The sequence below is a fragment of the Lontra canadensis genome, unplaced genomic scaffold (genome assembly GCF_010015895.1).
Source record: "Lontra canadensis isolate GAN:19392208 unplaced genomic scaffold, GSC_riverotter_1.0 scaffold23, whole genome shotgun sequence".
NCBI classification, from domain to species: domain Eukaryota; kingdom Metazoa; phylum Chordata; class Mammalia; order Carnivora; family Mustelidae; genus Lontra; species Lontra canadensis.
The window spans coordinates 20,124,255-20,149,278 of NW_022631017.1; the positions used below are offsets into that span (position 1 = coordinate 20,124,255).

At 38.3% G+C, this 25,024-nt stretch overlaps 1 long non-coding RNA gene across 1 annotated transcript in view; it reads right to left on the reverse strand.

Annotated features, from left to right (window-relative positions):
* LOC116870561 overlaps positions 1 to 25,024 on the reverse strand; it is a 126,526-nt gene that overhangs the window by 100,740 nt on the left and 762 nt on the right. The window lies entirely within an intron of this gene.

The window sequence follows — 25,024 nt, forward strand, 5'->3', positions numbered from 1 at the left end:
GGGATTGTTCTACCTACTTCCTTACAATGCTTCTTTCCCCAGCCTAGAATCATTTTCTCACATGCATGCTTAGAAAAGTATATAGCCAAAATCTTGAGGGAACCTCCCCCCCACCCCCTGCCCCAGTATATCTCTGGAATCCATTTTCCCTCTGTAGCTTCCTCCTTTCAAGTATGTGTCTCTGCACATTCTAGCCACTTTGGCCTCTCTGAACTAAAGACTCTATCCTCTTAATTCAGTAATTTGATAACTCATACAGGCTCCATACGGGTCCCTTCCAGTGGGCTGCAGCCTGGAAATTCTCTCAAGCAGTAAACTGTGAAAATCACAGAGTTCTTTTTATTGTTCCCCTTCTCTCAAGAATCACTCCCCTGAGCTGCCTGTTGACCATGTCTGAAAACCACTGCTTCATATATTTTCTTTGGTTTTCTAGTTGTTTAAGGTAGAATGCATAACCAGTTTCTTACTCTATAATGGCCTATACAAAGATCTGTAATTTGGAGTAATAGGAATATAAAATACAGATAACATCAAAATTATCTGAACACATTTTAATTACTTTTTGAACTTCAAAATCTTAGGTTGCCTTCTGGTCATCTTTCTAAGACTTAGTTATCATATATTACAGTTCTGTAGAATGACACTGAAGTATATATACCTCTGAAAGATAATACTACATCTTTTCTTCACCCCATATCTATCATCCTGGATGAAGCCAATATGTACAGACAACTGCTGCAACTCTATTTCCACAATTCTTTCAAGTGTTGATTATTTTATGCTTGCCTGTCAGATCCAAATTTTGTGCTTCTCTGCTTCTTTCTGCCTTTTGGTTAGGTTTAACCATAGTGTGTCCTGGCAAGAGATCCAAGGGTGGGAGGAGATAGTGACCCCATCTGCCCACATTCTTTTTCAGCCAAGGTTTTGGAAAGGGCTGCATTCATCTAGGTATGGCCAGAGCTCCTAGAAGCAATCCCTCTCCCATGGCTATAAAACCAGCCAGATTCTAGTAACACCATTCCCTCTCCTTGGTTCTTCAAGTCTCCGAATGAAAACAGCTTTAGCCTCCTGTCACTGATAGTTCCTGAATGTATTACCATTCCTGTTTGCATTTTTTGTTTTGTCTCTCACATCTCTATAAATGGTTCCTTTATTAAACTCTCTCATATTTTTTAAAAAGATTTTATTTATTTATTTGACAAAGAGAGAGACAGTGAGAGAAGGAACACAAGCAGGGGGAGTGAGAGAAGGTGAAGCAGGCTTCCCACTGAGCAGGGACCCTGGGATCGTGACCTGAGCCGAAGGCAGACACTTAATGACTGAGCCACCCAGGTGCCCCTAAACTCTCCTTGGTTAATTCTTTACCAGGTCATTAATTTCCTGCTGGGGTCTCCACAACTTCAGGCCACACTATTAATTATCCACCTCTGAAAGCATAAATTCAACATCCCATTCTGACTACAACTTCTTATCCTTTCATTTGTCTACTTACATGACTGTTTTTTCTCCAATCTCATGCCTCATCCCTCTTTCTCCTGCTTCTCCCAATATTTAAGCCTCTTTATGTTTTCCCCCCCAGTTTAGCCTAGATTCAATAGTCTTCACGTCACTGACTATGATGATATCTCTTTTAATGATACTCTCGATTTTAAAGAATCCGACTCCAGCCTGATGGTCAAGTTTTTTAAGAACTCTGAGTTTTTCTTTGTCTATAGAATGAAGAGTTGGATAATACAGTCTTGAAGTAGGATAACCATTGCCCAACTAGGTTGGTTTTGAGCATGAAAGGAAGAGCTATTAATTAGTACACCAGGACAAGACAGTTGCACGGAAACTAGACATGTGACCATCTATCTCCATAGCACCTTCTAGTTGTAGAATGCCATGATTATATTACACACATTTTAATCAGAAAATAGATCTGTTTTTTCTAAAGTCATGGGCTTGCCTTATAATATGTCTGCTTAGTGAACACAATGGAACATTTGGAAAAAAGTAAGGGTAAGAAATCAAAGGTAGAGAAGTGAGGGCTTTGAAGTGTGAAGACAGTGCAAGAAGAAAAAATCCACAAGTAAACGTTTCTTTCCAAATCTCAGATTCATTTGACAGTTGCCCTCAAAGAAAGGCCCTGCTTTTTCTAATGCATAAGTGGAAACAAATCCGCAGAATAACGTACCAATTTGGGTATAAATGGAAAAATCTAATGCCCTCTTGCCTTCTTGTCTCTTCTCTTCCTTTTTCGGTTTTCAGTTTCAAACTCACAGAAGCTGATGTTCTGCTCTGTGTGCTGCCTCCTATCCCACAACAAAAAGACTCCTCAGCCTGAATAGGCATGGTCGCCATGGTAGCTGGGGGTCATAAACTCCTGAGCTGTGGGTCTTGGCACAATTCCATGCATTATCTGCATCCTGGTGCAAATCAGTCCCTTTATCTAATTAGTAGCCTTACAAATAGCCACCTGCCCCAGAGCTTAACCATTAAAGATGCAATATTGGCTGAATAGCTTGAGACAAGGGGCGAGGATAACAGAAAACTGAAAGCTGATCTTAGCGAGGCCCTGTCTCTCCTGGCTACAGACACCTGCAAGCTCCGGCCCACCCACATAGCAGGAGTTCAAAGGAGTCCGAGAACAAATCACTTCTGTCTTCTTTTCACAGCTCACCTTGAGTGTCTCCTGATCACCTCCCAGAAGCTGGGTTTGGTGGCCTTTGCCTACAGGACTTGCATGACCATTTCTGCTCAGGTGCCCAGCTGTCCCCTGCCTCAGGGCTTCTTACCTGAAGCTTCCTGCCTCATCTCTTATCTCTAGAATGTGACCAACTGCTCTGGTCTGCTGTAGCCTGATCCTGATATTTCAGAACTATCTCCTGATTTACTTAAAGATTTACTTTCTAACTTGTTCAAATGCTAAAACTTTCTTGGACAAATGAGACTGTACTTTAGACTCACAGTATCTGGGTGTCTGTCAGGTTCATCTTATTCTTCCAGTTAAGAATTCTAAGGCCAAAAAACAAAATTATTTTTATTCAACATTCCCTAAATAGAAGAAGTATCTTCCTATATTCATTCTACAGATAATGATGAATCTAAAAGTTTTAAAAAGCTGAAAGGAATGTATCCTGAAAGTATATACTGTGGCAATCTGACTTTTGCACCCTGAGCTGAATTTCAAAAATGATACAAAGTGCTGGGGATAGAAGGATGGCAAAGGAATCCAGCTAAAGTTTCACAGTTGATGCTATGGTGCCACATTGGAGTGTTCCATTATGAAAACAAAAGAGAGCTCTCATGCAGTATATCCACCATGAGCTCCTGGAATTGAAACAGACTGAAAAAAAATCACCCAATATTCTCCTTTATTAGGGGGAATATTTGTTCCATATGTGCCGAGCAAGGAAATGTCTCACTGTAATTTTATTGTCATGTAATGATTTCATAATTTCTTGCTTTTTATTATTATACTATGTGTTTATTTATCCAACAGAAACCTCTTAAAGTAGGAAATGATTATCCTCACTATGCTGGCAATGGTCACGTATGAAAACTACAGATAAAAACCTAGACATAGAAAATGTTTACTAAGTCTTTTCACCTATTCTTTCCTTAGGGAAAGCAGTGATTTCTTTTGTTTCACTATCAGATTAGTCACTCCAGTTTGAAACAATTTCAAGCAACAAGGTTTCTCATACTTCCTAGACATGCTAGTCCAGAGGCTAGGACATCTGACTGATACAGGCTTCTTAACATTCAGAAATAGTCTATTTTCTTGAAAACTTTATTTTTCTTGTTTGTTCATTTATATTGTTACACAAAGAACCTTCAGGATCTCTGAAAAGAAGTCAGTGTTTTAAATCTGTGCAAGCGAAAATGAAGCCAGGCCTACATTCCCTCCCTGCCCACTGTGACTCCCCAGACCATTCCAGGAACAACCAGATTAAATAGTTGTGCTCTGAACCAAAGCCATAAGGCCATTATTTAGGTTTCCTTTGAAAAAGAGAGAAACTGCAAACTTGAAAAAATGGGCTATCTTTGTGAAAATGCCCCTTTTCTTCTCCAGCCCTCTTCTGTTAAGGTTGCCAACTAATCACCACTGTATTCAACACAGTCTGAATAATTCCTATGTGCACTTGTCTCTTTGGCAACTCATAATTCTTATCTGGTGTCAGTTGTAATTTTATTAAACAACAGCATTCAGGGATTAAGGAGGAGGGGTCTTTGTGGTACATAATTGCCTGTTTTATGTCCAATTTCTCTCTAGATGTTGAACTCCATGAGGGCAGACACAACTCATTTCTCTATCACCACTCTGTCCCTGTGAACGGATGCTTATAAGAAGGAGAAAGTATCCAATGCCCTCTTGATTGTTTAGGAACTATAAAGACAACTAAGTTAAAATTCCATGGCTTTTGGGAATTACAAAATAGCATTTATATTACCAACAGTCTCTTAATAATATAAACCATATTATCATCAATGAATGAGCAAAAACAGTATTTGGGCTTCAAAAAGCAATGGAAAAAATGTTTGCCGAACTTATGACTCAAAAAAATTAAGGAAAATAAAAATTTCCCAACCAACCATTACATTGAAAGGATATCCAATTTGAAACTTGCTGAGTTACTCAAAGGAAGGTGTGTTCACCAAAAATACATTGTTAAGAAACACATTGTTAAGAAACAATCTGTAATTTCTCACTTCTGTGGTCTTTGGGTGATAGCTTTTGACTTAAAGATAACCTTCCCAGCTTGAAAATTTTATCATTATAATTAATAAATACAGAATCATTTTCTCTCCACACTGCTTTGTCCTCTTCTGAAAATCCCATAGAGGACACAGTAGAGAAGTCAGGAATGCAAAGGAGGTCTGTGGTTTGGAAATGGCCCAAGACAAACTGAATTTTCCTAAATATGCATTAAACTGTCAACAAAGAGCACCATGACCCAGAGTCTGAGCAAAGGGAAAACCCCATAGCCTTCTGAAGTCACTGGTTCTGTGAGTTGTATTAGGGAAAGGGCAGGGATTATTCACATAGCTAAAATGTCCATCTAAGTCCCAGTAAACCTTTCTCATGAATAGAAAACTGGAATTATTTTCTTTTCTCCATCCTAGATTAAATATATATTCCCCTGAGTAGCTCAGATTTGAGAGCACTTGCTGCAACTCCTGATTCCCACATTGCTCTGAGACTTGCAATATAGGGTCCTACCTTCATCCTAAAGGAAAGTCCCAGGACATTGACATTTAAGATCTGGGATTGCAAGATGGTTGAAACCTGACATTAAGCAACTGGCTCCAATCCTTTTTTTTTTTTTTTTTTTTTTTTTTAATCTTGCCCCAGTTCTTCCTGAAACATCACCTAATAGAGATATCCTAGCTAATGGTGTGGGTGGGAACCATGGCAGAAGTATGGAGGCAGGAGAGAAGGGAAGATGGTGATAAAGACATCCGACTGCTCAAGATTCTCCCATCTCCCCTTATTCTGATGTGACTAATTGGAAAACAGAAGGTAGACAAGAACTATGTTCCCTCACATGTTTATTAAGTTCTTATGGAGTAGGACTCTGGTGACCATATAGATTCATGTGTTTATACCCAAGGAACATGAAACTTAAAATGGCATTATTGGTACAGAAAATAAAGAAGAGACAAGAGCATAGAGCTAAACAACTTTAATCACCAAGGCTTGTGTCTGCTTTACTAGTGCATGAATATGAGCAACTTAATTAACTTCTGTAAAAATATTTTCCCCATCTTCTATATGAGGCAGATGAGGCCAAAAGTTTCTATTACTTCTAGCTTTACAGTTAAATGATTCTCTGTCCTAGTAATGAATGTCTATAAATGCTACATATAAGCAGAAAGCATATGCTGTGTGATAGTCAATTATAGTAAAGAGGGAATCATGAGGGATGTGTGTCAGTAAGAGTTTGCTGCTCTCTTCTAGTCATCCTGGAGGAATTTACAGAAGAAGAAAACATTTTGTAAAAACATCTGCTTGCTAAAAGATGTAAACTTCCTAAACATGAGCTGTAGCCAAGGAAATAAAACTTACAGATGGAGTAAAAGCATTAAGGAAATTTCTCCTAGAAAGGAACACAATTATATTTTTATCAGGAGGTGGGGAAATGGACAGAAGTTAACTCATAAGAAGCAGAGCTAGAGAGTTTTGAGGCAGAATATGAGGATCTAGACATATCTGAGAAGATATGTCATTGTCAAAATGAAAGACAGAAAAGATGATTCAAGCCCACCTTGACAGATATTTGGAGAAGGCCCACGGTGGTAAGCGTGAACCCAGCAAGGATGAAGAGGGCAGGAACAGCAGCTGCCACTTACTGCATGCTTAGTACATGTTAGAACTCTTCACTAGAAAATTTATAAATATCTCATGTGGCTTCTAGAACTCTCTCCAAAGGATACTTGTAATACTCACCACAGAGATAAGTAAACAAAGGCCCAGGAAAAGTGACTTCCCAAGGGCCAACTCGGGTCGACTTGTGCTGTATTCCATAACCATTCCTGTTTGCCCATGAACATGGAAGTCCCTCTTAGGGCTTTGGGCAAATCTAGGGTTTGGGCCAATCAAAATTATTAAGAAAGAAGTCAGAGGTGACCGTTGATAGATCAGATGGAACTATTTCTCCTTGAACAAAGGGACTGTGTCTTCTCTATCTGCTTGTTCTTTGCACTTACCCAGGGTCTGGCACCCAGTGGTAAATGCAGAGATGTTCCATCCAGATGCCACTTCATGGAAAGAGTTGCTGCCCAGCTGCTGGCAGTGCAGTCAGCCTCCAGCTGTTGGCTCCATCTAGGTTGGCCTCAGTTGTAGATAGTGATTGCCTCACTTGAGATCATGCCCTTTTCTGGAAACCTGCATCTTGTACCCAGGCAACCGAGGGGAGTGACGTAGGAAGACAAAGGCTGAAGCCAATCTGGGACAATGCTGATGGGCAGTTCTGACTCCAGAGCTCCATGACAATTTGACCAAGATTTTGTCAGCCCTGCTTTGCAATTTGACTTCTCCCTTGCTCCAGTTCTGCTTCCACCTGCTTCTTTTCATAGATGTTGTTCCCTCAGAAACATCTTGTACTCCAATTCCATTTCAGCAGCTGCTTCCAGAGAACATAACCTGGAATACCCCCATTATGTACTCAGTAAATGGCTGACAATTGAATGGCTGACAACTGAATGGACAGACTTAAGGAGCATTTTTAAAGACCCCCCCCCCCACCACACACACAGAGTTCCTATTATCTGGTGACTGAGATTCTACAATTAAAAGTTACTCCCTTGTCATAGTGTTTACTCATGAGGTAAATAGCATGTTAATCTTATTGTACAGTTACACTCTAATGTAAAGAAAGTTCAGAAAGCACATTCTGACATTCTGGTAGGAAGTGAGGGAGAAAAAGCCTAGGCACACTAATCAAAAAGCATTGATACAAATGTCTAACAACAGATGGATAGATAAAGAAGATACGAGATACACACACACACACACACACACACACACACACACACACACAATATGAATATTACCCAGTCATAAAAAAGATAACATCTTGCCATATGCAACAATGTGGATGGACTTAGAGGGTATGATGCTCAGTGAGATAAGTCAAAGAAAGACAAACACCATATGATTTCACTTACAATGTGGAAACTAAAAAACAAACCAAAGGAGGAAACAAGCAAAAACCAGAAACAGACCCATAAATAATACAGAAAACAAACAGATAGTTGCCAGAGAGAAGGAGGATAGAAGATGGGCAAAATGGGTGAAGGGGAGTGGGAGACACAGGCTTCCAGTTATGGAATGAATAAGTCAAAGGGATACAACGTATAGTCAATGGTACTGTAACAGTGTTGCATGGGGACAGTTGGGAGCCACACTTGTGGTGACCATAGCATAAGGTATAGATTTGTGGAACCACTATGTTGGGCACCTGAAACTAATGTAACTTTGTGTGTCAACTATATTTTAATTAAAAAAAAAAAGAGTATCAAGAACTAAGTGCCTGAATGCAATCCTCATTCTACCAACTTCCTAGCTCTGTGTCCTTGACAAATCCCTTAGCTTTTCTGTGCCTCAGTTTTTGTATCTATAAAAGGGGAATAATAAATGTAACTACCTCAAAGGTTGTGAGAATTAAATGAGTTAAAATACCAAAATATTTTGACAAGGAAATGACATTAAGTAGAGCACTGAATAACTACTAGCTATTTCTAGTACTAAGTCCATATTTTTGCTATTGAGCAGGCATAATCATATCTAGACATTAAATATTAAATTGAAGAAAATGAAGATAATAAAAAAGTGAGTAAAATAGGATCATACAAGTAAAACTAATAACACAGTCATATTTATGTAATATTTTTCCATCACATTCACAGCAAACCCAGCCTGGGACGTGGGTTTCTATAATCTCTTCACATGTATTTTCATTCCTTGAATTACCACCTTGCTTTATCTACCTGTCCTTGTGTCTATTACCACTCTCACCGCATCACTGTAAGATACTCAAGGGTAAATTATTTCTTTTTATTCATCCTTATATCCCCTTTCCATTTATCCACTCATTTATTTCTCCATTCATTAAACAAATATAATGTGCATTTTATCAGTGGTTTTTTTTCCTTGGAGATAAAATAATAAACAAAATTCTGGCTTTCTTGGAGCTTATGTGTTGGCAACTTACACAGCAATTATAAAACAAATAAATATTCAGCATTTGTCCATTGAAAGGTCTTGTAACGAATTACCCAGTTCTTAGCTCAGAGTAGATTTGCAGTAAATAATTGTTGAACTAATGCATTTATGGAAAAGAAAAAAAAAAGAGCAAAAAGGCAAATAAAAGACATTTTCATTGTTCTTTCTGCTCAATTCAAAATGGAGGAGCTGTATAGCACACAGATGGCTGGGACAGGAGATACTTATTTTGTCTTCTGTGTTCAGCTGTTCAGAGGTTGAGCAAAGGTAAAGCCAACACAGAAGAGCTGGGGACCACTGAAGTCATTTAAATGTGAACATTATCTTTTTTTCTTTTCTTTTTTTTAAGATTTTATTTATTCATTTGACAGAGGGAGACACAGCCAGAGAGGGAACACACGTAGGGGGAGTGGGAAAGGGAGAAGCAGGCTTCCCACTAAGCAGAGAGCCCGAAGACCCTGGGATCATGACCTGAGCCGAAGACAGACGCTTAACGACTGAGCCACCCAGGTGCCCCTGAACATTATCGTTTTATGTATTCTACCTTGGTGCTGCTTGACATTAACTTTGATTCTCACACATTTTCCACTCCTTTAGTGATAGAAAGATGACATCATACCAGCAAAATAGAAGCTTAAGCTTTTCAGTGAGTCTTTGAATTTATTATTATTATCATGACCACTATCATCATCATTACTGCAACAGACAAATGTTATGTACCCATCCTAAGTCACCACGGTGCCATTGTCACTGCTGTCATCTGCCAGGCTACTTCTCTTCTGTATATTATTGCTTTGAGTACTTCTTTAAGATGAAATGAAAATGACACAACCACTTTCATACGCAGTGACTTGCCACCTCAACAACTCCTTGGTTAACTGAAGGAAAATATCCTCTATAGTTGAATAGCTAAATAACATTAAGTTTCTTCAAGACCCTTTCAATCTCTTCTTATAAATACCTTGATCTATTGAGACTTCTCACTTCTCCCTTAATGTCTGCCCTCTAAGTATGACCTTAAAATCTGAAGAGAGTTTTTGAAAATGCAGTGCATGTATCTCTTTTCAAAAAAAGGGTTTTTTAAATACGTATATGCAAAGTAGATGAAATTGGAAGGAGGAAAAATTACTCTGAAGACTTTATACACCCCCATAACTGCTTTGTTCTCCCTGTTGGGATGGTGACTGGTTATGCTTTTTTGTCTTGTTCATCCTTAAAACCCTGTCCAACTCCCTAAATCCATTCTCTACCATGACCATACTACCACTCCCCCGAAATTTCCTATCCACCCAATATTCCTTTTCACCGGTCACATTTTTACTCCCCCTTCTGATACCAAAGGAGGAAAAAAAAAATATTTAACTTTGTACTCTGACTTTAAATCTCTTCCCTATTCTCCTTGCTCTCACCCACTCACCACATCTTCAGCTCACCTCTGACCTCCACACCTCCCCGGCAATTTCATCACTAACTTGGCCTGAGTCAGAGGAATGATTCATAGAATCATAAAATTCAGGGTGGAAGAGACCTTAAAGGTCAGCTAATTCAACCACCCAACTAAGCGGAAAAACCAGCTCTCATTTTCATTCTTTCTCCCTGATTTTCCTAATGCAATTGCAAACATAAGAACAGTGTCCCTAGTTGTTACAGAACTTCCTGCTTTGTAAATCCTTTCTCTCTGGGATAGCTTAGGTAGACAATGGGTTACAGATGAGGAAACCTGAAATCCCCTGAATACTGAGTTGGCCACTCTTTCAAAAAGTGTTTAAAGGTGAGCATATTTATTTCATTGACTTCATTTATTCCATGAGACAATTGAATATTATTCCCAGAATATGTAAATAGATAATCCATCAAAAAAGATACAAAAATAGCCCACAAACATATATAATAACCTCATTCATAGTGAATAAATGTCAAGACTATAATGAGGTAATATTTATCATATGGCAAAAAATTAAAGCAGGTACTCTCACACATTGTTAGTGGGTATGTACAAAACTTTACAGACAGGGATGTGGGATATCTAACAAATTTACATATGTGTCTAGCTTTTGAGCCAGCAATTCCACTTATAGGAATTTACCCTAAAAATACACCTCCAAAAATATAAAAATATACCTGTACAATATTATTCAGATTATTCATTGCTGTATTTTTCATAATTTTTAAATACTGGAAACAACCTCTATGCCATTTATAGGAGAGCAGTTGAATAAACTCTGCCACATCCATACAATGGAGTACTATGCAACTGTAAGAAAGAAAAAGATCCATAAATCAATACAGAGTACTCTCCAGGATATACTGTTAAATAAAGAAAGAAAAATATCATATTAAGTTATTTTTGTGTAAGAAAAGAGAGAGATTTAGAAAATACACATGCATCCACTCACTTGTTTGTTTGAAGATTTTTATTTATTTACTTGACAGAGAGAGAGAAACAGTGAGAGAGGGAACACAAGCAGGAGGAATGGGAGAGGGAGAAGCAGGCTTCCCGCTGACCAGGGAGCCTGATGTGGGGCTCAATCCCAGGACCCTGGGATCAGGACCTGAGCCGATGGCAGATGCTCAGTGACTGAACCACCCAGGCGCCACATCATCCACTCATTTGTGCATAAAGAAACACAGCAGGATAAAATAGAAACCAGTAAGACTGTTTAAAAGAATAAAACAAATGTGGGAAATCATACCACTTTTTATAAAATCTTGACTTGGGGAAATATGTGAATACTTCATCTACTCAAGAAAACAAGGATGATGGGCACCTGGGTGGCTCAGTGGGTTAAAGCCTCTGCCTTAGGCTCAGGTCATGATCCTGGCGTCCTAGGATCGAGCCCTGCAACAGGCTCTCTGCTCGACAGGGAGCCTGCTTCCTCCTCTCTCTCTGCCTGCCTCTCTGCCTACTTGTGATCTCTGTCTGTCAAATAAATAAATAAATAAATAAAAATCTTTAAAAAAAAAAAAGGATGAGAGAGGAAAAACTAAAAAATGAATTATAAACAGAAACATACAAATGAGCCAAAGTGGAGGGAGAACGAACTCAAATAACTTGTAGTGGAATAGCTGGACTATATCCCTTCAAGCTAAAGACAACAAGTGTTAATAATTACTGAAGTTCAATCAGTAGAGGGTTTTTTTCTCATAGATATGTAGATGGGCAATTCTGAAACTACTTTCTGCATATTCCAGTATTAAGCAAATAATTCAATATACTATGGTCAATGGGAGCCAGTTTTCTCACTGACAAAGAAGAGAGTTACAAATGTGGAAAGGAGGAAGGTCTGGATGATCCCTGCGGCCTTCCCAGCTCTGTCAGCTGAGAAGATCTAGAAGCAATGACAGCCATTTTCCATTAACAAAACAAAACAAGTTTGGGACAGGGAAAGTACAACTTGAGTGGCAGAAAATACGAATGATAGGAATGTATCAAAAGCACCAAGCAGCCAGCTTGAAGGCCTTCTCACTGGTAAAATCTTGGAAATCTGGACATCATAGTGATAATGACAATAACTTATATAGCCTATTGAATAAAATAAGAATTATGAGTCCATAGTGACATACACATATATGTAGGAAGAGAAATCTCTTCTTTATTTTTTTAAGATTTTTATTTATTTATTCATCAGAGAGAGAGAGAGGGAGAGCACAAGCAGGGGGAGCTGCAGGCAGAGGGAGAATCAGGCTCCCCGCTGAGCAGGGAGCCCAACGTAGGACCTGATCCCAGGACCCGGGGATCATGACCCGAGCTGAAGGCAGATGCTTAACCAACTGAGCCACCCAGGCATCCCGAGAAAGCTCTTCTTTCTAGTACAAAAGCACTAGTAAATATAAAAGAAATGATGTATAGGGAAAGTCACTGTTCAGCAGCTGCCATTGAAATAATTGCTTCAGGCAAGAATCATCAATGGATGATAAACTAGTATGTACCAATTTGAAGAGTCAACAGATATCTACATAGTCTCAAAGTTTCTCCTATTAGATATTTAATAATCACAATGAAAAAAGTAGTAACTTCTTAGGGCTGAATGAGGAGGACATAGCATCTCTCCTAGGTTTTTCCTGCTGAAAATGGGTAACCTGAATCTAATGATGAGGAAGCATCACACAAATTCAAATTGAGGGACATTTTGTAATATAACTGGCTGTAGACTTCAAAAATGTCAGTGTCATAAAATATGAAGCAAGGCTGAAGAACTGTTCCAGGTTAAAGGAGTGAGACCAATGTGAGACCCAGCAGCTTTTTTGTTGCTGTCGTATTTAGTTGGTTGGTTGGTTGGTTTCTATAAAGAGGATTACTTGGACTATTTTAAAAATCTGTCCATATATTAAATAATAATTTATATCAATGTTAATTTCCTGATTTTGATGATCATATTTGTTATGTAAAAGAATGTCTTTGATTTTAGTGTGTATGCTTGAAACATTTAGGGGTAAGTAGCATCATCTCTGCAACTTTCAATGTTTATCTTTTTGAGAATCTTTTGGGTGAAGGGTTATCTTTTGAAATCTCCTTGCAACTTTTCTATGAGTGTGAATGTATGTTACAACAAAATTATTTTATTGTTGTCCTCATGTGGTTGATCTCCCCATTACATATTGGGCACTTATCATGTGCTCTCTCCTCTACTTCCTCTTCTTTTCCATTCTATAGCATCTTCTACCAACTCATCCTGGTAACAAAAATGTGAGTTTGGGTGGAGTGGGCAACCTTTGATTCTCCTAACTCTCAGATGTAAAAAACAGATATATTTCCATTTTGCTTAACATTTAACAAATCCATCCTTCACACACAGTAGTAGTTGTTATAGGTACATATGCTGCTCTCATTATGTCATCTACCAAAGGTGGCGGCAAGAATATGATGTGGAATGTTTGGACCAATTCCAACCCTTTTCTATAAATCTGTTCTAAAGCAAGAATACTCGAACACCTATATAGTAGGTCCAACGAAGTCTAGGGGAGACTAAAATAGGTACTTTCATACTTTTTAAAACTATCTATACACTTGAAGATGAGTTTGTGTGTACTGTGTTTAAGTTGTGCAAATGTGTGTGACTCATGTATGCATTCATTCATAAGAAGGCCCTTAGGAAAACCTAGTACTTGCCAAGATTTACAGGTACATTCTACAGATTCCGAAGCTACAGGAAATGTTCCCCTTCTGGAATAGTATTTTTAAGAAAGAACGATGTGGTAAGTGCTATAATTGAATTATACACTATGTATTATGAGAACACAAAGGAGAATTAACCTCACAATCATTGATACTAAGTCACAGAAGCTTAAGTCAAAAAGCCATAAAAGACACCTGAGACACTTAGCTGCCTTTGCCAAACTGACATCCTAAACCTTGTCTATCGTATTCCTGACCAGGACCATGGAAAGGGCTGCAGTACCATCCCTGTGCCTTGGAACTGACTCAGAGACAGAAGCCAGGAGAAAATGGGACACTGAGGTGGGAATAGAGTTGACCAGAGCATCAGATCCCCTAGCCCTCTTCCTCTAACCATCCAGGGTGCCTCTACTTCCTATCTTTAAAATACGGACTTGCCACATAATATTTCATTTATTAAAAAGATAATGGTGCTAAAAAAATCCAACTGAGCATGAATTTTTGCACACAATTTCTCATATTGATGTGAGTGTGTGTGTGTGTGTGTGAGAGAGAGAGAGAGAGAGAGAAGAGAGACCGAGACAGAGAGAGAGAGTGTGTGTGTGTGCATTTCCAACTAGAATGTAATCCTCTCGGAGCACCTGGGTAGCTCAGTGGGTTAAAGCCTCTGCCTTCCACTCAGGTCATGATCCCAGAGTCCTGGGATGGAGCCCCGCATCTGCTCAGAGGGAGCCTGCTTCCTCCTCTCTCTCTGCCTGCCTCTCTGCCAACTTGTGATCTCTGTCAAATAAATAAATAAAATCTTAAAAAAAAAAAAAAAAGAATATAATCCTCTCAATACCTGGCATCTAAGTACACAAAAAAGTTGTTGAAAGAGGATGTGCTAACAACAGTTGGTTTCTGTAAAAGGATAATTAATGCTGCAATATTCATAAAAGTGAAACTCTGATACAACTTAAACATTCAGCCAATGGTTAGGAAAATGTTACACTGAGCCATATTATGAAAGGATTTTTTTACAGAGGTAGATTTATATGTGCTCATATAGAAGACTGTTCCAGATATATTGTCAAGTATACTTAGAATTATATTAGCATTGCAATGCTAATGACGTATGAATCTCAATTTACAAACTTAAATATGCAAGAAATCTAACTTTTAAAAAATAAGGAATTCATTTTCTTACTTAGTTTTAACCTTACTTTTATGTGGTAATAGAAAATAAATTTCTGATATTGCATTTGAGTTCCAGGAAGGTTTATGTGGGCCAAGTTGTGGGTGAAAGGACAGTTCATCCCTGGTTTTATCCTCTATCATACCAGTATCCTAGAATCTATTCTTACCCTGTCTGGCCACCCATCTTAGGATCATGCCAATCATTTCTATGTCTTCCCCTTCCTGAGTTCACCTCTCCCAGCTACTCCCATGACCTTCCCAAGAGAGTCATTCCATACATGCTAGGCTGCAGGAAATTCTGAGAGACTGTCTAAAGTCCAGTGGGTCTTATGCATACATACAAGCAGTGTGTATTGGAGATTGTCTCAAACCACAGGGAAAATGGTGGAAAATTCACCTTTGTCATTGCCAGAAAGAGCGATTTATGGCTTTGTTCTTTCCTTAAACTCCCAATTTGGCTTTATATTATATCTTTTGTGGGCTTTTATTCCTGAATCTTGGCTAAACTTCTTAGGCTTAACCTACTGGCCTCAAATAAATAAATAAATAAATAAATAAATAAATAAAAACACAAACAAAAAACCCCACAAAACAAAAACAAAAACAAAACAAAAAACTCAAAACCTATTGGTCTCAAAAATATTGGGCATTTGCATTTTCTGTCTACCTCCTCATTACTATAGTAATTGGTTATGTACTCTTCTTTGGAATAAACATGATGAGCACCTCTCCACTCAATGCCATTCATAAAATCATAGGTACTATACAAAAAATCAACAATAGAAGAAATACCAAGAGACCATCCCAGGACTAAAAAATATTCCTATTAGTGGGGCACCTGGGTGGCTCAGTTGGTTAATTGTCCAACTCTTTATTTCAGCTCAGGTCATGATCTCAGGGTTGTGAGATCAAGCCCTGGGAACAGTGTGCTGGTATGGAGCCTGCTTAAGATTCTCTCCCTCTCTCTATGCCCCTCCCCCTGTATTAAAAAAAAAAGAGAGAGAGAGAGAGAGAGAGAGAAGAAAGAAGTATTCCTATTACTGAAATAAACCGAATGTTCTTTTTTGCTGTCAAAGACCTTAATGCCAAAAACTAAATTGTATATAGACGAACACCTGGAATTTATTATAAATTTTTTATATAACTTTGACCATAATTTTGACTATCTTTTTTATTAACCCCTGATAGTGAAATGTAAAAAAAGTAAGTTGAACTTCTCTTAGATTAAGTTCCATTAATATTATAAATGTTCTCAAATATTAGTTATTAATGGACAGAATAAATAAAATACTGCATTACTATAAAAAGCTAGCTACCTCCACTGACATTTCTATTCCCCCTCGGGGCCTTGCCACCACCCCTGCCTGAGAGTCTACATAGAAAGCAGGCACAACATCTCTACTTTGAAATTCCCTAAGCCTGCTTTTGTCCTGTCTCTTTACTACCAAGTTCACTTGAATTGGGGAGGCAAGACAGAAGACCTTCTTTCTTAGGAATCCACAAGGAAAGGTGTCGTAGTTTGAACACTGTAGAGAGACACTTGCTGAGGCATGAATAGGGAGAGCTGAGATCTAGAAAAGGAAGACTCTTGGCATGGGGCCAAGGCTGCTGGAAGAAGGGCTGGCTTTTTTATCTTTACACAAAGGTGTTGTCAGCTGTCTAAGCCACTGCCCCCAGGAAGTATCTGCTCCACATGGTGCTTTATTGTAATTCATTCACCAAAAGGTGCCCTTTTTCTAATTTTCAGAGAGAAGCAGCGTAAATTGCTAGAGGTCCTTTCTTCCTACATCTCTCTCCTCTCCCAAGAACTGAAATCTTTTTTTTTTTTTTTTAATCTCATCTTAAAAGCTCTAAGGCCTCTTCTGACTTACTATATATTCTTCCAAATCTCTTTTTATTCTGTGTGTCTTTCTATCCCCTCCAGGACTAGAAACTCGAGAATTAGAGACTCAAAAGTCGTTAAAGTCATTGACTTCCTTTTTTTAATGTAAGCAGTTGGGTTATCTTTTCCTGGAGCAGTGAACACAGAATGTGCTAGCTGATGGAATGGGTGAAAGGGCAGGACTACCAGGAAATGCAGTGGAAAGAAAACCCCTCGGTTAATATTTCAAAATGCCATCTGCCGTTGTGTGTGTATAGACTAGTTCTAGAAGGCTACACACTTGTCTAAACTGTTAGCAGTAATTCCTCTCGGGAGTGAAATTTGGAGATGAGACCTGTATTTTTTGCTATATAAATTTCTGCACTGAAGTGTTTTTACAGGAGCTTATGCGGCTTCTGCACATTTTTTTTGAAAGGCAACCTTTTTTTCCAGAGGAAAAATGCTCCAGTGTACTTCCAGCGATGGTATTCAGAATGACGGTTTGTTTGTTCTTGTTTCTCCTGAGTGTTTTGCGGTACATCCACCTCTCTGCATCAGAGAAAACTATTTTTAAGTTCTTGAATACTGGTTATAATTCTCACATTAATGTGAGTTACAGAAATGGCAGTAGTAATTGATGGAAATAATATGGACTAAAATGTACATAATTTGCATAATTCGATATGATTTACTTCCCAGGTCCCACACTGGAATGCCAATTTCCCATTTCCTTTTTGCAGATGAAGAAGGGCCAATACTTAACAGATAACGAGTCTAAGTCCCAAAGGGTGGCCCAAAGGAACAGAGCTAGGAGAGCTGGAACCAGAGTTCCAGTTCCCTAGATTCCAGTCCAGTGTTATTTCTATTACAGAACATGCTTTCTCAGTTTGGGCTACTTCTTTCCTTTAGTCATAAAGGGACAATGCTGAGCAGAGGTGGGTTTACAGGAATGAGGTTTAAGCTTCAAGCACCTAGTCTGCATGGGCCGGCCCTTCTAGGGTCCTGGAAGGGCACGACATTAGGTTCATATGGGCACATGATTTTGTAAAATGTGCAAAGTAATTTTTTTTTTAATAGCAAATGCTTAAGGCCACTGTCTCTTTCCTCTCCAGGTTCTCCTTATACTAGGTGGTATTGGTAGACTTGTGCCTTTGGGGATATGACTTAAGGAGCAGTTGATTAAGCTGATTGATACACACAATTTCAGTATATCATTATTTATATGGTTCACAGTTAAGTTCCACGAAAGTTATTGCCAGCTAGCTATCCCAGCGTAGGGACAGATTCTAAGAATACTCTTACCGTCCACTGCGTCAATTCTTTGTGTCTCTTGACACAAAGGTACAGAGCCAGAGGTTATTACATAGCTCAGTCTGACAGCCTGTGGTGGTGGAGGTTGGAATTATGGGGCCAGAAGCGAATATGTAGAAAATTCTTCCAATCATCAAGTGCATAAAATTTTAACAGAGGGTTTGGTTTCCATTAAGATCTAGTCAAAAGAGATGCTTTCTCCTCTCAGGAATATATTTGAGAATGCAGTACAGACAATTATAAAAGCTCCACATTTTTTATAGTTTATGGTAGCTGTATGAAACAGAATATTTCAGGATTGCTAGGTTTGAAGGGAAGAGACCTGTAACTATACCAAAAATAGAGCAGGTCTGTAATAGTTTAATAGCATGACAAGAGGTTTCCTCAATTGACAGTGGTCGACAGCAGTCTGCATGTCATTACTAATAATGATGGTGTTAAAATTTTATAAACTATAAATAATTTTTTAAATATCCAATCAACCCTAGAGCAAATTATTTTTCTATTCTTTCTACAGAACATAAAATTGGTATTTAGTAAGGACGCAGTCAAAAAAAAAAAGGCAGTCAGACTACACAGCCAAAACAATATTTTAAGTATTATAGAAGTGTGGCAGACAGCTAGTTAATTTAAAATTGCTCTTTGGGGGCTTTTTTTAAAAGTTTTATTTATTTAAGTAATCTCTACACCTAACATGGGGCTTGAACTCCCAATCCCAAGATCAAGAGTCATATGCTCTTCTGACAAGCCAGCTAGGCACCCTTCCTCTTTTTAGACTTTTCTTTGGTATTTGTGACTTTGTGAGCTTTTATAAATGTACAATTTGTGTGATCTTTTTGTACCGAATTTCACATTCTTTTTTTGAAAGACAGTCCCTCTGTGTATGCTTTGGAAAATTATTAAACTCAGATTCACCACTGATGGTGAACACAGTTTTAGATCTTCTTTTGATGCTTGCCTCTAACAACTTCTTTAACTCTGCATTTCACTGAGTTCCTATCCCACTTCTTTCTGCTTCATCTCTCCCTCATCCTTGAAGGTAACATGCACAGAAGCCTTCCCAAGACACCTAGTTAGAATTAATTGTTCTTTGTTTCAATTTCCATAGCAGCTGGTATTTAATCTCTGTCATCATATTTATCAGACTCTGCCCTGGATTAATTTACTCATCAAATACAACTTGAGGACCAATTATATGCCAGATTCTGTGCTGGGACTCAGTACCTCCTTTAGATCAGGACTTGCCCAGGCCCCTGTGTTTTAGAAGGCCCTCAAGCCATTCCCCTCCAAATGGGCTAAGGGTCTGCAAGACAAAGGAGCATGCACATCCAGAATCCTGATCTCCTTCCCTAGATCGTGTCTCAGGTACTTGGAATTCCAGAATTCCTAGCTTAAATCCGGAGTCTCCTTCTGTGCGGGCTTCTTCCACTGGCCCTTCATCCAGAGGGCTAACTTACCTCTGGGATAGTCACTCCAAGAGCCAAGGAGAAGCTACTATTGCAGTGGGGGAGAGAATCCACAGAGCTTGGGTATAAGGGTATAAGGCTGGCATGTCCACACACATGCATGTCACCCCATAATAGGAAAAGAAAGGAACAAGCTAGTAGCCCTACTTATATACATGCCCTGGACCCTACATATGTCAATTATGGCCCTGCTAAGACTAGTTGAATGTCTCTGTCTTGCTTTTATCTCAAAGATTCCTAAACTTTTTCTGTCTCCGTAAGTCTTTTTCATAGCATAACTAGGAAAAAAGAAATGCCCAATGTTCCACTTTGTAAGTAACTAGGTCTAAACACCCTACTGGTAATAATTCACGTCGTGTCTGACAGACATCATATTGTTTCCCTCAAAAACATAAAGTATCCTGGGGCTACCTGTGAATTTGTTAACAGATATCTGGGGTACTTGGATGCACAGTTTGAGAATCATGGTTTTATTCACTAGATTATGAGCTTCTTTGGAAAAAAATGTTGTATTTCATTCATCCTGGCAAACTGTATCTTTCAAAGATGACCACATTCTCAGTCCCACATGCTTTCCTAGAAACTTACCACTCCCTCAATGAGACAGAAAATCTAACTCTCTTCCCTCCTGAATTTTGAGGGACTGGGGACTCACTTGTAATCAACAGAATGTAGCAATAAGGACACAGCTTGACTTGAATGGTTAGGTAATACAAGGTGATTAGCTTCCACCTTGATAGCTAGGACATCTGCTCTGAACTGCCATGTAAAGGACCCAACTGTCTTGAGGCCATCATGCTGCAAGGAAGTCCAAACTAGCCCACTCAGAGACACCCCATGAAGCTGCTTGAAGGAAGGTAAAGTCCTCAGTTCCTCCAATCCCCTTCTCTCCTAGGTCTGACCACTACCCTAGTGCAACCACAAGAGATACTCAATGTCAGAACCATCCATCTGAGGCCTTCCTGAATTCCTGTCCCACAGAATCTGTGATCATAATAAAATGACTGCTGTTATTTTAAGCCATCAGTTTTGGGTGATTTCTTAGGCAGCAGTGGTAACTAGAAAACTCTTGGGGGAGAGAGTCTTAACAGCATAGTTTTTTGGTTTTTTTTTAAGATTTTATTTATTTACTTATTTGAGAGAGAGAGAGAGAGACTGAGAGAGCAGGAGCGGGAAGGACAGGGAGAAGCAGGCTCCCCACTGGGCAGGGAGCCCAACGTGGGGCTTGATCCCCAGGACCCTGAGATCATTACCTGAGCCAAAGGCAGATGCTTAACCGACCTACCCACCCAGGTGCCCCCAACAGCATAGTATTTTGAGTACTATGGAGGTTCAGTAAATGCTCATCAAATTGAATATAGAAATGAAAATCTCAAAATATTGATTAATCTGAATTTCAGTGATGATTAAAAAGAACAAAATTATAGATATTTATTTTGAAAAATATGGGAAATTTGGTTAGATGTATACTGCATACTGATGCCATGGATATCAGGGTTTGAGTTTCCTCAGCATTTTCATAAATCCCTTAGATGAGTCTGTTTCCTTGCCTTTTGTTTTTGTCCCCTTAAAAGGCAGGGAAAGAAGTCTAAACACTCATTTGCAAACTTGCTATAACATGACGTCACCATAGGGGTTGTACATGCTGAATTTTCCATTCTAGTTAATTGAGGATTTTAATTAGTCAATTCGGACTAAGCAAGGTACTACTATTATTGGTGGATTCCAAAGGCAGCCATCTGTTCCCTTTGTGAATATTAATACTATGTCATGGAGAGTCTAGCAAGGAGAAGAATTTGTCCAGTAGGAATTTTCTTAACATTAGCAAAAGGTGAGTGCTTCAGAAATAAAAAGGAAGAGCTAGGAGAGCAAACAGACTAAAATTAAAAAAAAAAAAAAGAAAGAAAGAAAGAAAGAAAGAAAAGAAAAAGACCAGGGAGAAAAGAAACAATCAAATTATTTGGTATGTTAAGTGAATCAACTGAATTTAACCTGAGACGTCTGTTTGTGCCTCATGTTGTTTTTCATTGGCGTGGAGGGAGGTAATTAAAATGCCATGTAGCTGCTTGCCTTGTATGCATTTCTAAGCATAATTCAAACTCTTATGAATCTGTCCTCTCAAAGAAATGGCTGATTATAGAAACAGAACAAAACCTCTTTGATCCCTCTTGTGATACAACTAGGTCATGAGAAGCCGAATTCCAAATATATTCTGTACTGGATGACTCTTCGTGGAAAGTCTGACTTGGGGAGGTTTTGAAATGAACAATGACAGAAACCAAGGCAGAATATAAAGCAAAAAGACTTGTTGGCATGAAAAAACACCAACTCTGCAAAGGTTACCTAAATGGACTTTTTGTTAACAATGACTTGTTTTCTAACTTCCTTCAAAATAGATTTTTTTCTAACGAACAGTGCCTTAAAGGTATAATAATAGATATCAGGTGTGTGTAAAGATAGATGAATTGATTGTGCCATGCAAAAACCCATAATATCTTGGGTACTTGTGGGGGGGAAAAGTATGGAATATTTAGGAGTTTCTCATAAACTTCAACCTGTTTTGCTATGGGTTTTATTATTTAAAACACATAAATGTATGTTTGTATTCTAATCAGAGGAAACTTGTGATTTTGGAATTAGTTGTGTCTCTCTAAAAGCAAAAACGTAATCAAAATATCTTGTGGAGAATCCAATATTTTTTTAACAGTTCCTGTAAAAGAATATGATTAGGGGCACCCGGGCGGCTCAGTGGGTTAAAGCTTCTGCCTTCGGCTCAGGTCATGATCTCAGGGTCCTGGGATGGAGCCCAGCATCGGGCTTTCTGCTCAGTGGGGAACCTGCTTTCCCCTCTCTCTCTGCCTCCCTCTCTGCCTCCTTGTGATCTCTGTCTGTCAAATAAATAAATAAAACCTTTAAAAAAAATAATATGATTAGGATGAAGCTATATATCCATTAAGGTTTTCTTCCCCTTGCAAAGCAAAGGCAACCACATACAAACTGGCTTAAAAACAAAACGGACCCAATGGCTCATAAAACAGTAAGATTCAGTGTTAAGACTGGTTTCGGGTATAGCTCAGTCAGGGACATGGCTCTCTTTGTCTACAATTTCCTTGGTTTTGCCCTTCTTTATAATGCCATCTTCAAGCATCCTTCAGAATTCCAAAACAGCCTCCCAGGAAGGAGGGTTTCATGTGTTCTCACATCTCAGTGTGCTCCCTGGTTGATCAATCCCAGCAGTCTGGGCATACATAATCCTAGAGCAAGCACAAGGGGCATGTTCTGATTGGTTGGTCTATCCCAATTCAGGGTGTACCCCTGGACTTGAGTCAGTTCAATCTCACCTCAGCTAATGGCTATGACCTGGTGATGGGGTGGCTCTTCAAAGGAAAATTGGAGTATTGTCACTTGGGGGGCAAAGGGTAAATAGGTACTCGAAAGATAATTAGTGTTCACTCCAGGTAGTTATCATCAACTGTCAGAGTAGCTATTCTATTTTCTGGACAAGAATAACTATGTGAAAGTATATGATTTTCATCAGAGAAAATAATCCTTCTATTTTAAATTATATTTATGAAATGTAGAAATAATGAGTTTATCAGAAACAAAGAATCAAATTAGCAAAGATTTCAACCAAGGGAAATGGTTTACAACAATAGTTTTGATTCTTTTAAAAACTACTTATGTGTATCAGGTGCTGTGCTAGATTCTAGACACCAAGGATCTCTTTACTATTTCTACACAAATTCTACATTACAAAAAAAAAAAAAATTACCTATCAAACAAACAACAAAACTATTTATTTGTCTTTCCATTTTAAAGATTAATCAAAAACACATAAATTATTAGAAATCCTAAGAGGTTAAAAAATGACATACATGTTAAGAAATCCTAAAAGGTAAAAAATGAAACTCTGAAGACAGTTTAAGTACTGAAACTTTGAAGACAAGTGACATTTTTATTAGTGATATCCAGAGTCTTTGTGATATAAATAAATATATTATTTATCATTGTGATATAAATATCTATATAGAGAGATTTTTTGTGATATAAATCATTGTGATATAATCATTGTGATATAAATATATTATTGTGATGTAAATAAAAATGTTATTCAATAAAAATAATGCCTAAAAAGCATTATTAAAGATTAAAATAAATAGTATGTATGTGATCTTTCTGGGCTTTTAAAAATAATGACTTTTTTTCCAAAAAAAATATTCGTGACTATTATCGTGACTCACTGGTGAAAAAAGGGCCCCAGATTGGGAACAATAATCGTAAGATAAAACAAAAATGAAACAAAACAAAAAAATGTAGACACTAACACATAAATCATATAAATCCTATACACTGCTGCTGATAAATTTAAAACTCACTTCTCTACTAAATCATTCTCTACCACTCTGACGAAGGGCCTGCAAGTTTCTCATTTGCCATTTAATTCCCTACAGGAGTCAGATTGAGCCATTCTGACTCAATCTGAGCTCAACCTTCAATTGCTTCTTCATCATATGACCTAAGGGTGCCATTGGGTATGCAGTATGCAGAATTAACCTTAAGAATTAAGATCTTTAGTATTCAAGTAGTTCATACCACTAACAAATTTCTAACAAAGAATAGCCTGTATTTCATACATTAGTTGAAAACCTAGCAGAAGTGTGCAGAGGACTAGCCAAGCACACAGTTGACCTTGTATCAGCAATGAATGCATGTTGAGCACCCACTTCCCACTTTTCATATTTCTATCCTGCCCCCACACAGACAACCTCTGTTCGGATGAGCATTTTTACTAAATATTTCACCTCCCACAAAGCAATAGTGTATAAGATTTATATAATTAATGGTTTTAAGGGACTGTTAGAGCCTTGTCTGAAAGATGCCTTTGAAGAGGAAAGGATTGTTGATACTGTGATGTCCTGGATTTTTTATCCTTATCAAGACTGCTTCTATGAGGAAAAGCTACAGAAATGATTGATGGGACCATTTTCATTCAGCACAGTTACAGGTGGTAAAACACTGCTGTGGGACTCAGGCAAGAATATGTCCCTTGGCGACAACAACAGTACACACATGTATCCTGTCAATCACTAAGAATGCAGGTACCATACTTTATAGACCAGGGATAATATTAATTCCATCCTGCTTACAGTGTGCTTTGTAATGATAAAGTTCAAGGAGATTTGCAAGAACCATAATTTAGCATGGCGTGAAATGAAAGCTATATATAGGAAAATTGACACATTTTGAAAAATTCAGACATTATCTTTATTCACCCATTAACCAAGAAGAGTTGACATTCAGTTTCAGTGGTACAAATGCATTTCCCCATACAGACTATTTTTGTTGTTATTTAGGGAAGAAGAAAAAGGAAACTGACCTTCATT